We start from the raw sequence: 13,968 nt of genomic DNA, 5'->3' as shown, positions 1-13,968 counted from the left end.
CCTTCCCTCCTTTCCTACCTTGCCCTTCCCTCCTCTCCTCCCTTCCTTCCCCTCCTCTCCTCCCTTCCCTCCTCTCCTCTCCTTCCCTCCTCTCCTCCCCTTTCCTCCTCTCTTCTCCTTCCCTCATCTCCTCCTCTTTCCTCCTCTCCTCTTTCCCTTCCCTCCTCTCCTCCCCTTTCCTCCTCTTCTCTCCTTCCCTCCCCTCCTCCCTTCCCTCCTCTCCTCTCTTCCCTCCTCTCCTCCCTTTCCCTCCCCCTCCTCTCCCCGCTTCGTTCCTCTCCTCTCCTCCCTTTCCTCCTCGCCTCCCTTCCCTCCTCTCCTCTCCTTCCCTCCCCTCCTCTCCTTCCCTCTCCTTCCTACCTCTCCTCCCCTTTCCTCCTCTCCTCTCCCTCCTCTCCTCTCCTCTCCCTCCTCTCCTCTCCTTCCCTCCTCTCCTCTCCTTCCCTCATCTCCTCCCCTTTCCTCCTCTCCTCTCCTTCCCTTCCCTCCTATCCTCCCCATTCCTCCTCTCCTTCCCTCCTCTCCTCTCCTTCTCTCCTCTCCTCCTCTCCTCTCCTTCCCTCATCTCCTCTCCTTTCCTCCTCTTCTCCCCTTCCCTCCTCTCCTCCCTCTCCCTCCTCTCCTCCTCTCCTCTCCTTCCCTCATCTCCTCTCCTTTCCTCCTCTCCTCCCCTTCCCTCCTCTCCTCCCTCTCCCTCCTCTCCTCCCTCCTCTCCTCCCTCCTCTCCTTCCATCCCCTTCCCTCTTCTCTCCTTCCCTCCTCTCCTCTCCTCCCCTCCTTTCCTTCCTTCTCCTTCCCTCCCCTCCCTCCTCTCCTTCTCTCCCCTTTCCTCCTCTCCTTCTTTCCTCCCCTTCCCTCCCCCTCTCCTCCCCTGCTCTGTTTTCTTCTGCGTTCACCCGGGTCTGCGTGTAACGCGATAGTTTTCCTCTAGGGGGCGCGTCTTCTCCGCTTGGACCCGTCGCTCCGTACAGAGTAGAAGTCTCCTCCTCCACAATAATATTAACAATGGTATTTGTTAAGCGCTTACTGTGTGCCAGGCACTGTACTGAGCGCTGGGGTAGATACAAGCTAGTCAGGTTGGACAAAGTCGCAGTCCAGGGCTCACAGTTTTAATCCCCTTTTTTTACAGATGAAGTAACTGAGGCCCAAGAAGTGAAGTGATTTACCCAAGGTCACACAGCAAACAAGAGGCATAGTGGAATCAGAATGCAGATCCTTCTAACTCCCAGGCCTGGGTTCTACCCCCTAGGCCACGCTGCTTCCCTTCCTCCCTCCTCTTTCCTCCCCCTTTCTCTTCCTCCTCCTTCCTTTCTCTCCCTCTCCCCCTTCCTCCTCCTTCTTCTCCTCATCCTTATCCTTCAGGGCTTTCTGTGTGCCAAACCCTGGAATAGATACAGCACAATCAGATCAGACACAGTCCCTGTCTCATCATAGGGCTCCATCAATCAAAAATATTTATTAAAACACTTTCCTTCCCCTCCCAGACGTCCCCTGCCTAATGTCCTAGGCAAGAGCCCCATTCCTCACCCTGACAGAAAAATCCCTCAACCCAAGAATCCTCCTGAACCTCCAGAAATGGGGGAAGGGGGATTGGCAGACCACCTAGCCCAACCCATTGTCCCCCAACCCATTATCCCATCTGACCAGAGAGAACCTAATGGTGGGGGGTGGAGGGGAGGGAGGTTTTTTTTTGGGGGGGGGCCGGGAGGAATCTACCTGTCTGGTGGCATATATCAGAATCACCTGGGGAATAGGGTGTCCGATTTAAGGTCTAGTCACCCATTTGAGTAATGTATAGCCTCTGAAGGGGTCAGAATCCTTGAGCCTGGGGAGGGGCAGACTGACTCAATCCATCAATAGTATTTAATAACCACCTATTCTGTGGAAAGCACTGTACTAAGCACTTAGGAGAGTACCACAGATCACGTATACATGACCCCTGCTCACAAGGAGTTTACAATCTAGCAGGGGAGGCAGACATTAAAATTCATTTCAAGTATGGGAAGCCAAGGGTGGTCCCAGCCCATGGGCTCCTTTTCTGTGACGGAGAACAGATTGATGAAGCAGGAGGGATGAAGGTTAGGAAGAAGAAAGGATTTCTGGGTGAGCAGAAGTGTGGCAGTAGGACAAAAGAAAACAGCAGGAAAGTCGAGATTTTTTATGGTATTTGTTAAAACACTTACTGTGGGTCAGACACTGTACTGTGGGTCAGATACCGGCTGGACACAGTCCATGTCCCACATAGGGCTCACAGTCTTAACCCCCATTTTACAGGTGAGGTCACTGAGACACAAAGACTTGCCCAAGGCCACACAGCAGACTAGTGGTGGAGCCAGGATTAGAACCTAGAGCTTTCCAATCCCCAGGCTCGTGCTCTAACCAATAGGCCACTCTGCTTCTCCACTATTGTGTAGGCTGGGAGTAAAGATTGGGGTTTTTGAAAGGAAGAAGACTCCCCCCTCTCTGTCCCCTGCTGCCAATACCATGGGCTTATGTGGAGAACAACACTCTGGGAAGGGAATAAAGCACTAAAATAGTAGCCTTCCTGTCTGTCTGTATTTACATGTGTGTCCATAGATATCCGTGTCTGTGTTTGTGTGTCTGAAGCTGCTTCTCAATGTTTTGCTGAAGCTGCTTTTCAATGTTTTTGTATGACTAGGTGTGGGCTAATGGTTATTTAATCGAGCAGTGATATTTATTGAGCACTTACTGTGGGCAGAGCACCATACTGAGTGCGTGAGAACATACAGTACAGCAGAGTTGGTAGATAAGATCCCTGACCACAGTCTACAGAGAGAGACAGACATTAAAATAGATTAAAGATAAGGGAAACAGTAGAGTATAAGAATGATTTCATAAGTATTGTGGGGCCAGGGTGAGTATATTTAAGTAGTGGTCTCCTTGTCTGTGAGGGTCATCCTTGCACTGAGGCCTTTATAACATCCTCGGTATTTCAGCGCTTGGTACAGTGCCTGGCACATAGTAAGCACTTAAACACCAGAATTATTATTACTATTACTTGTGTATATATGTTTAATCAATTGAGAAGCAGTGTGGCCCAGTGTAAAGAGCCTAGACCCGGGAGTTAGAGGTCCTGGGTTCAAATACTGCTCCCCGACTTTGCTGTGTGACTGTGGGTAAGTCACTTCACTTCTCATCTGTAAAATGAGGATTGAGACTGGGAGCTCCATGCAGGACATGGACTGTGTCCAACCTGACTAGCTTGTAAGAATAATAATAATTACGGTATTTGCTAAGGGCTTACTATGTGCCACGCACTGTTCTAAGCACTGAGGTAGATACAGGGTAATCAGGTGGTCCCATGGACTCACAGTCTTAATCCCCATTTTACAGATGAGGTAACTGAGGCCCAGAAAAGTTAAGTGGCTTGCCAAGGTCACAGAGCAGAGAAGTATCCACCCCACCTTCTAGTACAATGTCTGACACATAATAAGTGCTTAACAAAAACCATCATTATTATTATTATTATTACTTCACTTCTCTGGGCCTCAGTTACTTCATCTGTAAAATGAGGATTAAGATTGTGAGCCCCATGTGAACATGGACCGTGTCAAATCTGGTTAGCTTATATCTACCCCAGTGCTTAGTACAGTACCTGGCAGAACAGTACAGTACCAGGCACGTAGTAAGTGCTTAACAAATTAAAACCATTAATAATAATAGTGGTACTTGTTAAGAATTTACTATGTGCCCAGCATGGTCCTAAATACTGGTTACAGAATAATCAGATCAGATACAGTCCCTGTCCCATGTGAGGCTCATGATCTAAAGGGAAGGGAGAGCAAGTCTTTAATCCCCATTTTACTGAAGAAACTGAGGCACAGAAAAATGAAGGGACTTGCCCAAGGTCACACAACAGGCAAGTGGAGGAGTCTGGATTAGAACCCAGGTCTCCTGACTCCCAGTCCTGTGCTCTATCGACTAGGCCACTCTGCTTACACTCACAACTACTGTGTGTCTGGCTTTATGTGTGTTTATGTGTTGGTGTGTGAATGTGTCACACACTCAGTTGTGTGTGAGTGACTGCGCATGAAAGTATATTTTATAGAGAAAAGCGGTGTTGTCTAATGGAAAGAGCCCAGGCCTGGAACTCAGAAAATCTGGGTCCTGATTCTACCTCTGCCACTTGCCTGCTATGTGACCACGGGCAAGTGCCTTCATTTTTCTGTGCCTCAGTTTCCTCATCTGTAAAATGAGGATTCAATATCTGTTCCCCCTCCTACTTACAAGGTGAGCCCCTTGACGATCTTTTATCTGCCCTAGCACTTAGTACAGTGCTTGGCAAACAGTAAGTGCTTAAATATTACAATTATTATGATCATTATATGCATGTTCGGGTGAATTTTGGAGGGTTTAGCTAGTGTTCAGTTGGCTGGAGTGTGAGTTCATACGTTTGGGCAAATGCCTGTGCATGTCTATGATAATGGACTTGTTTATATATGTGGCTCTTTAAGTGTGAAGTGTCTGTATCTGTGTAGGTGACTATGCCTGCCTGAGTGTGTGAATCTATCTCTGTGTGGGGGTCTGTGTGAGAAAATGAGAGCTACGTGTATGGCGAGGCGAATGCAAATCTGTAAAGGTCTTTCTCCATTTCTCCCTTCCCTAGAACCTGGAGCTTGGGACTGTGACCTCTCTGTGGGAGGGGACTTGGTGGGGGGGGTTGTCATGGGGGGCTTCAGGGGTGATGGGGGGTGCTATGGGGGGGCTCAGGGGGACTGAAGGGGTGGTGTCATCGGAGGGGCCTCGGGTCCAGCTAGTCACAGTAGCAGGAAGTCTCTGACTGCAGCGCTTCCTCTCTGGCCTCTCTTCGTTTCCTGTTAAGAGTGTCAGGGGAGTGGGCTTGGCTGGGGCAGGGGCTGCGCCTTGTCTTCTCCCTGCTCAGAGGCCATGGGTTCCTTATCTGAGGACTCATCTCTGGACCCTTCCTCTGACCCCTCCTGCACTCCCCCCCCACCCACCCAGTGGCTACGAGGCCCTGGGGGCCTGGGGGAGGGGGACAGGAGCATGACAGAAGTCCAGGATCCTGGGGTGCGGACAGGGACTAGAGGGCCTAGTGGAAGGGACAGGGAATGGGAGACTGGAGAGGACAAAATCCTAGTGACCCTAATCCCATCTCCCTCGGCTCAGCAGCCTCTCGCTCAAAGCCGAACAGTTCATCTGCAAGTTATGAATTGCATTTTGTTCATTTCATGTCAAATTGGTTCATCAATCCATCGATCACTGGTATTTATCTAGTGATTACCATGTGCAGAACACTGTACTGAGTGCTTGGGAGAGGACAATCCCACATATTGTCTCTGCCCATAATGAGCTAGAGGGGACAGCCCTTGGCTCTCGGCTCCTTTTCCAGGGTTGCCTAACCCTCCCCCAGAGGTCCCAGCCCCTGCCCCTCCCCTCCACAATACCCTGGTCCCTGCCTCTCCCCACACAAGACTTGGACCCTCCCTCTTCTCCCACAAGGTCCCGGGCCCTGCCTCTCCTCTCACAAGGTCCCGGGCCCTGCCTCTCCTCTCACAAGGCCCTGGCTCCTGCCTCTTCTCCCACAAGGCCCCTGCCCCAGCCTCTCCCCCAGCAAGGTCCAGGCCCCTGCTTCTCCCCAATTCAAGGCCTCAGTCCCCGCCTCTCCCCCCACAATACCCCAACCCTTGCCTCTCCCCCGACAAGGTCCTGGCCCCTGCCTCTCCCCATTACAAGGCTTCAATCCCTGCCTCTCCCCTCACAAAGCCCCGGCCTTGGCCCCTGCCTCTTCTCCCACAAGGTCCTGAACCCTGTCTCTCCCCATTACAAGGCCTAAATCCCTGCCTCTTCTCCCACAAGGCCCCAGGCCCTGCCTCTTCTCCCGCAAGGCCCAGGCTCCTGCCTCTTCTCCCGCAAGGCCCAGGCTCCTGCCTCTTCTCTCACAAGGTCCCAAACCCTGCCTCTCCCCCAACAAGGTCCGGGCCCCTGCCTCTCCCCATTAAAAGGCCTCAATCCCTGCCTCTCCTCCCACGAGGCCCCTGCTCCTGCCTCTTCTCCCACAAGGCCCCTGCTCCTGCCTCTTCTCCCACAAGGCCCCAGGCCCTGCTTCTTTTCCCACAGGGCCCAGGCTCCAGCCTCTTCTCCCACAAGGTCCCGAACCCTGCCTCTCCCCCCACAGGGTCCAGACTCCTGCCTCTCCCCATTACAAGGTCTCAGTCCCCCCCTCCCCCCCCACAATGCCCCAACCCTTGCTTCTCCCCCCACAAGGCCCCGGCCCCTGCCTCTCCCCCCACAATACCCCAGCCCCCCTGCCTCTCCCCCCACAATACCCCGGCCCCGCTGCCTCTCCCCCCACAATGTCCCAGCCCCCTTCCTTTCCCTCCTTGCATTTCCATCTCCTTCTGCTCCAGCTCCTCTAACGGCCCCCCCACCTGCCTCTTGGACAACTCTTCAACCCCCTCCCCCTCCTTCCCTTTCCCCCTTCCCCCCTCCCACTCCAGCCTCTCCCTTCAAGGACGACGCCTCCCCATCTTCATTGTCCCTGGCCTTTGCTCTTCCGTCCGGCTCCAGGGCTCTGACCTCTGCCTCCTCCCCACCGGGGTTCTGCTCCGCTGACCACTTCTGCCCTGGCCAGCGGCCGGCCCCGGCCCAGGAATGCAGTGGACCACCTCCTCCTCAGTTCTCCACCCTCTGCTTGTGTCCATCAGCCCTCCCTCCCCTGTCCTTTCTGTTGCCCCAAATTCCCCTACTGCGGCCCCTCCCCATTACCCTGACTTGGGCCCTTTTGTTACCACTCCAACGAGCTCTGCCCAGGAAGAGTTGGCTCTGCCCCGTCCAGAAGCAGCATGGCTCAGTGGAAAGAGCACGGGCTTTGGAGTCAGAGGTCATGGGTTCAAATCCCGACTCCACCACTTGTCAGCCATGTGACTTTGGGCAAGTCACTTCACTTCTCTGGGCCTCAGTTACCTCATCTGGAAAATGGGGATTAAGACTGTGAGCCCACCGTGGGACAACCTGATCACCTTGTAAACTCCCCAGCGCTTAGAACAGTGCTTTGCACATAGTAAGTGCTTAATAAATGCCATTATTATTATTCCCTGCCCCCCTGCCCCATCCACCTGCTAGGCCCAAGGGCAATGGGGTGGGGAGGGGGCACTGAGCTGGAACAGACCGACTCTGGGGGGAGGAGCCACCCTCTAGGGAATGGGATGGGGGGGGGAATGAGGGCAGGGGGCTAATCCTGGGTCCTCCGCTCAGATCTCCTTCAGGATGAAACTGGGGGGGGGGGGGGGGGGGGGGGGTCTGTGAAGTCAGAGTGATGCCATTCATTCGGTCATATTTATTCATTCATTCATTCAATCGTATTTATTGAGCGCTTACTGTGTGCAGATCACTGTACTAAGCGCTTGGAAAGTACAAGTTGGCAGCATATAGAGACAGTCCCTACCCAACAGTGGGCTCACAGTCTAGAAGGGGGAGACAGAGAACAAAACAAAACATATTAACAAAATAAAATAGAATAAATATGTACAAATAAAATAGAGTAATAAATCTGTACAAACATATATACATATATACAGGTGCTGTTGGGAGGGGAAGGAGGTAAGGTGGGGGGATGGGGAGGGGGAGGAGCGGGAGAGGAAGGAGGGGGCTCAGTCTGGGAAGGCCTCCTGGAGGAGGTGAGCTCTCAGTAGGGCCTTGAAGGGAGGAAGAGAGCTGGCTTGGTGGATGTGCGGAGGGAGGGCATTCTAGGCCAGGGGGATGACGTGCTTATTGAGTGCTTACTGTGTCCTGAGCACTGTACTAAGCGCTTGGGAAGTCCAAGTTGGCAACATCTAGAGACGGTCCCTACCCAACAACAGGCTCACAGTCTAGAAGGGGGAGACAGACAGCAAAACAGAGTGAGGGTAAGAGTTCAGAGGAGGAGGCAGAGGGTTGTGAACACTGGACTAAGCGCTCGGGAGAGGACAATAGAACAATAAACAGATCCATTCCCTGCCTAAAACAGAGCTTACAGTCTAGAGGCAGGGAGACAGACAATAATCAAATAAATAAATGACGGACTTGGATATAAGTGCTGTGGGGCTGGGAGGGGGGAAGAACAAAGGGAGCAAGTCAGGGCGATGCAGAAGGGAATGGGAGAAGGGGGAGCGGGCTTAGTCAGGCAAAGCTTCTTGGAGGAGATACACCTTCAGTAAAGCCGCACAGCACTTGTGTATATATATATGTACCTATTTATTATTCTATTTATTTTATTAATGATGTGTATATATCTATAATTCTATAATTTTATATGGATGCCTGTTTACTTTTTTTGGATGACTGTCTCCCCCTTTTTGCACTGTGAGCCCCTTGTGGGCAGGGATTGTCTCTGTTGCTGAATTGTACTTTCCAAGCGCTTAGTACAGTGTTCTGCATACAGTAAGCGATCAATAAATACGATTGAATGAATGAATGAATGAGGCTTTGAAGGGAGCGGGGTGGGGGGAGAGTAAATGTCTGTCGGATTTGAGTGGGGCAGGCGTTCCGGGCCACAGGGAGGACAGAGGCCAGGGGTCGGCTGCAAGATAGACGAGATGGAGGCACAGTGAGAAGGTGAGTAGTGAGGAGCAAAGTGTTTGGGTTGGAGTAGGAGAGTAGAAAGGTGAGGTAATAATAATAATGATGGCATTTGTTAAGTGCTTACTACGTATAGAGCACTGTTCTAAGCGCTGGGGGGGATACAAGGTGATCAAGATGCCCCACGTGGGGCTCACAGTCTTAATCCCCATTTTACAGACGAAGTAACTGAGGCTCAGAGAAGTTAAGTGACTTGCCCAAGGTCACACAGCAGACATGTGGCAGAGTTGGAATTCAAACCCATGACCTCTGACTCCAAAGCCCATGCTCTTTCCACTGAGCCGCGCTGCTTCTCTAGCCACGCTGGGGGGCAAAGTGATTGAGGGCTTTAAGCCAAGCGTGGGGTTTTGTTTGCTGTGAAGGTGGATAATAATAATAATAGTAATAATGGCATTTATTAAGCACTTACTATGTGCAAAGCGCTGGGGAGGTTACAAGGTGATCAGGTTGTCCCACGGGGGGCTCACAGTCTTAGTCCCCATTTTACAATGAGGTAACTGAGGCCCAGAGAAGTGAAGTGACTTGCCCAAAGTCACCCAGCTGACAATTGGAGGAGCCGGGATTTGAACCCATGACCTCTGACTCCAAAGCCTGAGCTCTTTCCACTGAGCCACGCTGCTTCAAGTGGAAAACCACTTGAGTTTTTTGCGCAGTGGGGAACCATGTACTAAATGTTTTTGTAGAAGAACGATCCGGGCAGCAGGGTGAGGTATGGACTGGAGTGGGGAAGAGACAGGAGGCTGGGAGGTCAGTAAGGAGGCTGATACGGCAGGGATTGGAGGCTATATCACAGATACAGCCTCTTCTCCTCCTCTTTTCCCTCCTCTGCACTGCTTCCCACCTTCTGGGGGCTGGAAATTTGGCATAATAATAATAATGATGGCATTTATTAAGTGCTTACTATGTGCAAAGCACTGTTCTAAGCACTGGGGAGGTTACAAAGTGATCCGGTTGTCCCACGAGGGGCTCACAGTCTTAATCCCCATTTTACAGATGAGGGAACTGAGACCCAGAGAAGAGAAGTGACTTACCCAAAGTCACACAGCTGACAATCGGCGGAGCCGGGATAAAGCTCAGGTGAGATCACAGACCTCCTGCTGCAGTCTAACCCACATCCCTTTTGCTCCAGTCTTGAAGCAGCGTGGCTTAGAGTCAGGGGTCGTGGTTTCTAATCCCGACCCCACCATTCATCATCTGTGTGACACTGGGAAAGTCACTTCATGTCTCAGTTTCCTCATCTGTAAAATGGGGATTAAGACTGCGAGACCCACGTGCGACAACCTGATCACCTAGTATCTTCCCCAGCGCTTAGAACAGTGCTTAGCACATGCTAAGCGCTTTTAAAATGCCGTTATTATTTATTATTATTTATTCAGTTGTATTTATTGAGCACTTACCGGGTGCGGAGCACTGTACGAAGCGCTTGCAAAGTACAATTCAGCAACAATTTATTTATTCTGACGGTTTTGACACCTGTCTAGATGTTTTGTTTTGTTGTCTGTCTCCCCCATCTAGACTGTGAGCCCGCTGTTGGGTAGGAACCTTCCCCATATGTTGCCGACTTTTACTTCCCAAGCACTTAGTACAGTGCTCTGCACACAATAAGCGCTCAATAAATACGATTGAATGAATGAATGAACAATTCCTACCCAACAACGGGCTCGTATTACTACCGATGCTCTCCTGCTGCGGTCTAATCCACATCCCTCCCGTTGCAGGCTAACCCAGATTAATTCATTCAATCGTATTTATTGAGCGCTTATTGTGTGCAGAGCACTGTACTTAAGCGCTTGGAAAGTACAATTGGGCAACAGATAGAGACAATCCCTACCCAACAACGGGCTCACAGTCCTCCTGCTGCAGTCTAACCCACATCCCTCCTGCCCGGCTTCGCCACTTTTCATTCTTTCATTCATTCAATCGTATTTACTGAGCGCTTACTGTATGCAGAGCACTGTACTAAGCGCTTGGGAAGTACAAATTGGCAACATATAGATACGGTCCCTACCCAACAACGGGCTCACAGTCTAGAAGGGGGAGACAGACAACAAAACAAAACATATTAACAAAATAAAATAAATAGAATAGTAAATATGTACAAGTAAAATAAATGAGTAATGAATCTGTACAAACATATACACAGGAGCTGTGGGGAGGGGAAGGAGGTAGGGCCACTTGTCTGTTAAATGACCTTGGGCAAGTCACTTCACTTCTCTGGGCCTCAGTTACCTCATCTGTAAAATGGGGATGAAGACTGTGAGCCCCACGTGGGATAACCTGCATACCTTGTACCTACCCCAGCGCTTAGAACAGTGCTTGGCACATAGTTAACCACTTAACAAATACCTTCATTATTATTAGAGAAGCAGCGTGGCTCAATGGAAAGAGCCCGGGCTTGGGAGTCAGAGGTCGTGGGTTCTAATGCCGCCTCCGCCACTTAATAATAATAATGATGGCATTTGTTAAGCACTTACTATGTGCAAAGCACTACACCCAGTAAGCACTCAATAAATACGATTGAATGAATGGTCTAAGCGCTGGGGAGGATACAAAGTGATCAGGTTGTCCCACATAGGGCTCACAGTCTTCATCCCCATTTTCCAGATGAGGTAATGAGGCACAGAGAAGTGAAGCGACTTGCCCAAGGTCACCCAGCTGACAAGTGGCAGAGTCGGGGTTTGAACCGAAGACCTCTGGCTTCCTACCCCGCGCTCTTTCCAATGAGCCATGCTGCTATCCAGCGCTTAGAACAGTGCTTCGCACATAGTAAGCGCTTAACAAATGCCATTTTTATTATTATTATTACTCAGCCACACTACTTATTTGTCAGCTGTGCGACTTTGGGCAAGTCACTTAACTCTTCTGTGCCTCAGTTCCCTCATCTGGAAAACGGGGTTGAAGACTGTGAGCCCCACGAGGGACAACCTGATCACCTTGTATCCCCCCAGGGTTTAGAACAGTGCTTTGCACGTAGTAAGCGCTTAAATGCCATTATTATTATTATTACTCAGCCACACTACTCATTTGTCAGCTGTGTGACTTTGGGCAAGTCACTTAACTCTTCTGTGCCTCAGTTCCCTCATCTGGAAATCGGGGTTGAAGACTGTGAGCCCCACGAGGGACAACCTGATCACCTTGTATCCCCCCAGGGCTTAGAACAGTGCTTTGCACGTAGTAAGCGCTTAACACATACCATTATTATTGTTATTATTATTATTATTTCCCCTTCTTTCGGCCCTCAGGGGGGATCATGGGCAGCTGGGAGCCCCCCCGGGGGTCTGCCTGGAGTCTGGGGGTGGGGGTGTGGGGGAAGAGAGAGAGAGAGAGCTCCTGTTAGGCCCCGCATGGAGGCTCCGCTTCTTCCTTGGGGGATCCTTGGCCTCTGAGCCCCCAAGATGGGCTGGAGGGAGGGAGGGCGGACTCCTATTCCTTCCCCCGCCGGGAAACAGCCCGGATTTCCCTGCCGGGTGGAGCCGCGATGACTCACCGCCCTCTGCACCTCCCGCCCCTCTTCCGTGTTTGCATTCCTAATCCCGGACACGTGGCTGCTCCCCATTCATTCATTCAATCGTATTTATTGAGCGCTTACTGTGTGCAGAGCGCTGCTCTAAGCGCTGGGGAGGATACAGGGTGATCAGGTTGTCCCATGTGGGCCTCGCAATCTTCATCCCCATTTTCCAGATGAAGTAACTTCATCTGGAAGTCACATTTTTAGACTGTGAGCCCACTGTTGGGTAGGGACTGTCTCTATATGTTGCCAGCTTGTACTTCCCAAGCGCTTAGTACAGTGCTCTGCACACAGTAAGCGCTCAATAAATACGATTGATGATGATGAAGTAACTGAGGCCCAGAGAAGTGACTTGCCCAAAGCCCCACAGCTGACAAGCGAAGGAGCCGGGATTTTTTTTTTTTTGATGACATTTATTAGGCGTTTACTATGTGCAAAGCACTGTTCTAAGCGCTGGGGAAGTTACAAGGTGATCAGGTTGTCCCAAATGGGGCTCACAGTCTTAATCCCCATTTTACAGATGAGATAACTGAGGCCCAGAGAAGTGAAGTGACTTGCCCAAAGTCACACAGCTGACAATTGGAGGAGCCGGGATTAGAACACATGACCTCTGACTCCCAAACCCGTGCTCTTTCCACTGAGCCACGCTGCTTCTTCCTCCCGCCGGGACCCCTCCCCACTCCCCGAAGACCCCCTGACCCTCCCCAACTCCAGGACCCCTGATGCTGTTAGAGAAGCAGCGTGGCTCAATGGAAAAAGCCCGGGTTTGGGAGTCAGAGGGCGTGGGTTCTAATCCCGACTCCACCACTTGTCTTCTGGGCAACCTTGGGCAAATCATTTAATCTCTCTGGGCCTCAGTGACCTCATGTGTAAAATGCATATGAATTATAATAATAACAATAATAATCGTATTTATTAAGCGCTTACTATGTGCAAAGCACTGTTCTAAGCGCTGGGGAGATTATGAGGTGATCAGGTTGTCCCGCGAGGGGCTCACAGTCTTCATCCCCATTTTACAGAAGAGGTCACCAAGGGCCAGAGAAGTTAGGTTAACTTGCCAAAAGCCACACAACTGACAATTGGCGGAGTCGGGATTTGAACCCATGACCTCGGACTCCAAAGCCCGGGCTCTTTCCACTGAGCCACGCGTGGGACAACCTGATGACCTTGTATCTTCCCTAGTGCTTAGAACAGTGCTTGGCACAACAGTAAGCGCTTAACAAATACCATTCCGAATTGTACTTTCCAAGCGCTTAGTAATAATAATGATGATGATGGTATTTGTTAAGCGCTTACTATGTGTCAAGTACTGTTCTAAGCGCTGGGGGAGACACAAGGTGACCAGGTTGTCCCACGTGGGGCTCCCAATCTTCATCCCCATTCTCCAGCCGAGGGAACTAAGGTCCCGAGAAGTCTGTCCAAAGTCTTGCCCAAAGTCACCCAATCAATCAATCAATCAATCGATCGTATTTATTGAGCGCTTACTGTGTGCAGAGCACTGTACTAAGCGCTTGGGAAGTACAAGTCGGCAACACATAGAGACAGTCCCTACCCAAGACTGTGAGCCCACTGTTGGGTAATGGCCGTCTCTACATGTTGGCAACTTGTACTTCCCAAGCGCTTAGTCCAGTGCTCTGCACACAGTAAGCGCTCAATAAATACGATTGACTGAATGAACGGCGAGGGCCGGAGCCGGAATTAGAACCCACGACCTCCGGCTTCCAAGGCCTGGCGCTTCCTCTCCACGGAGCCCCGCTGCCTCTCTAGTCCAGGGCTCCACCCAATAAGCGCTCAGTAAATACGACTGAATCAATCAATCGTATTTATTGAGCGCTTACTGGGTGCAGAGCACTGGACTAAGC

This window comes from Tachyglossus aculeatus, chromosome 10, assembly GCF_015852505.1.
Source record: "Tachyglossus aculeatus isolate mTacAcu1 chromosome 10, mTacAcu1.pri, whole genome shotgun sequence".
Classification (NCBI taxonomy): Eukaryota; Metazoa; Chordata; class Mammalia; order Monotremata; family Tachyglossidae; genus Tachyglossus; species Tachyglossus aculeatus.
Note: the sequence above shows the minus strand (reverse complement) of the source record.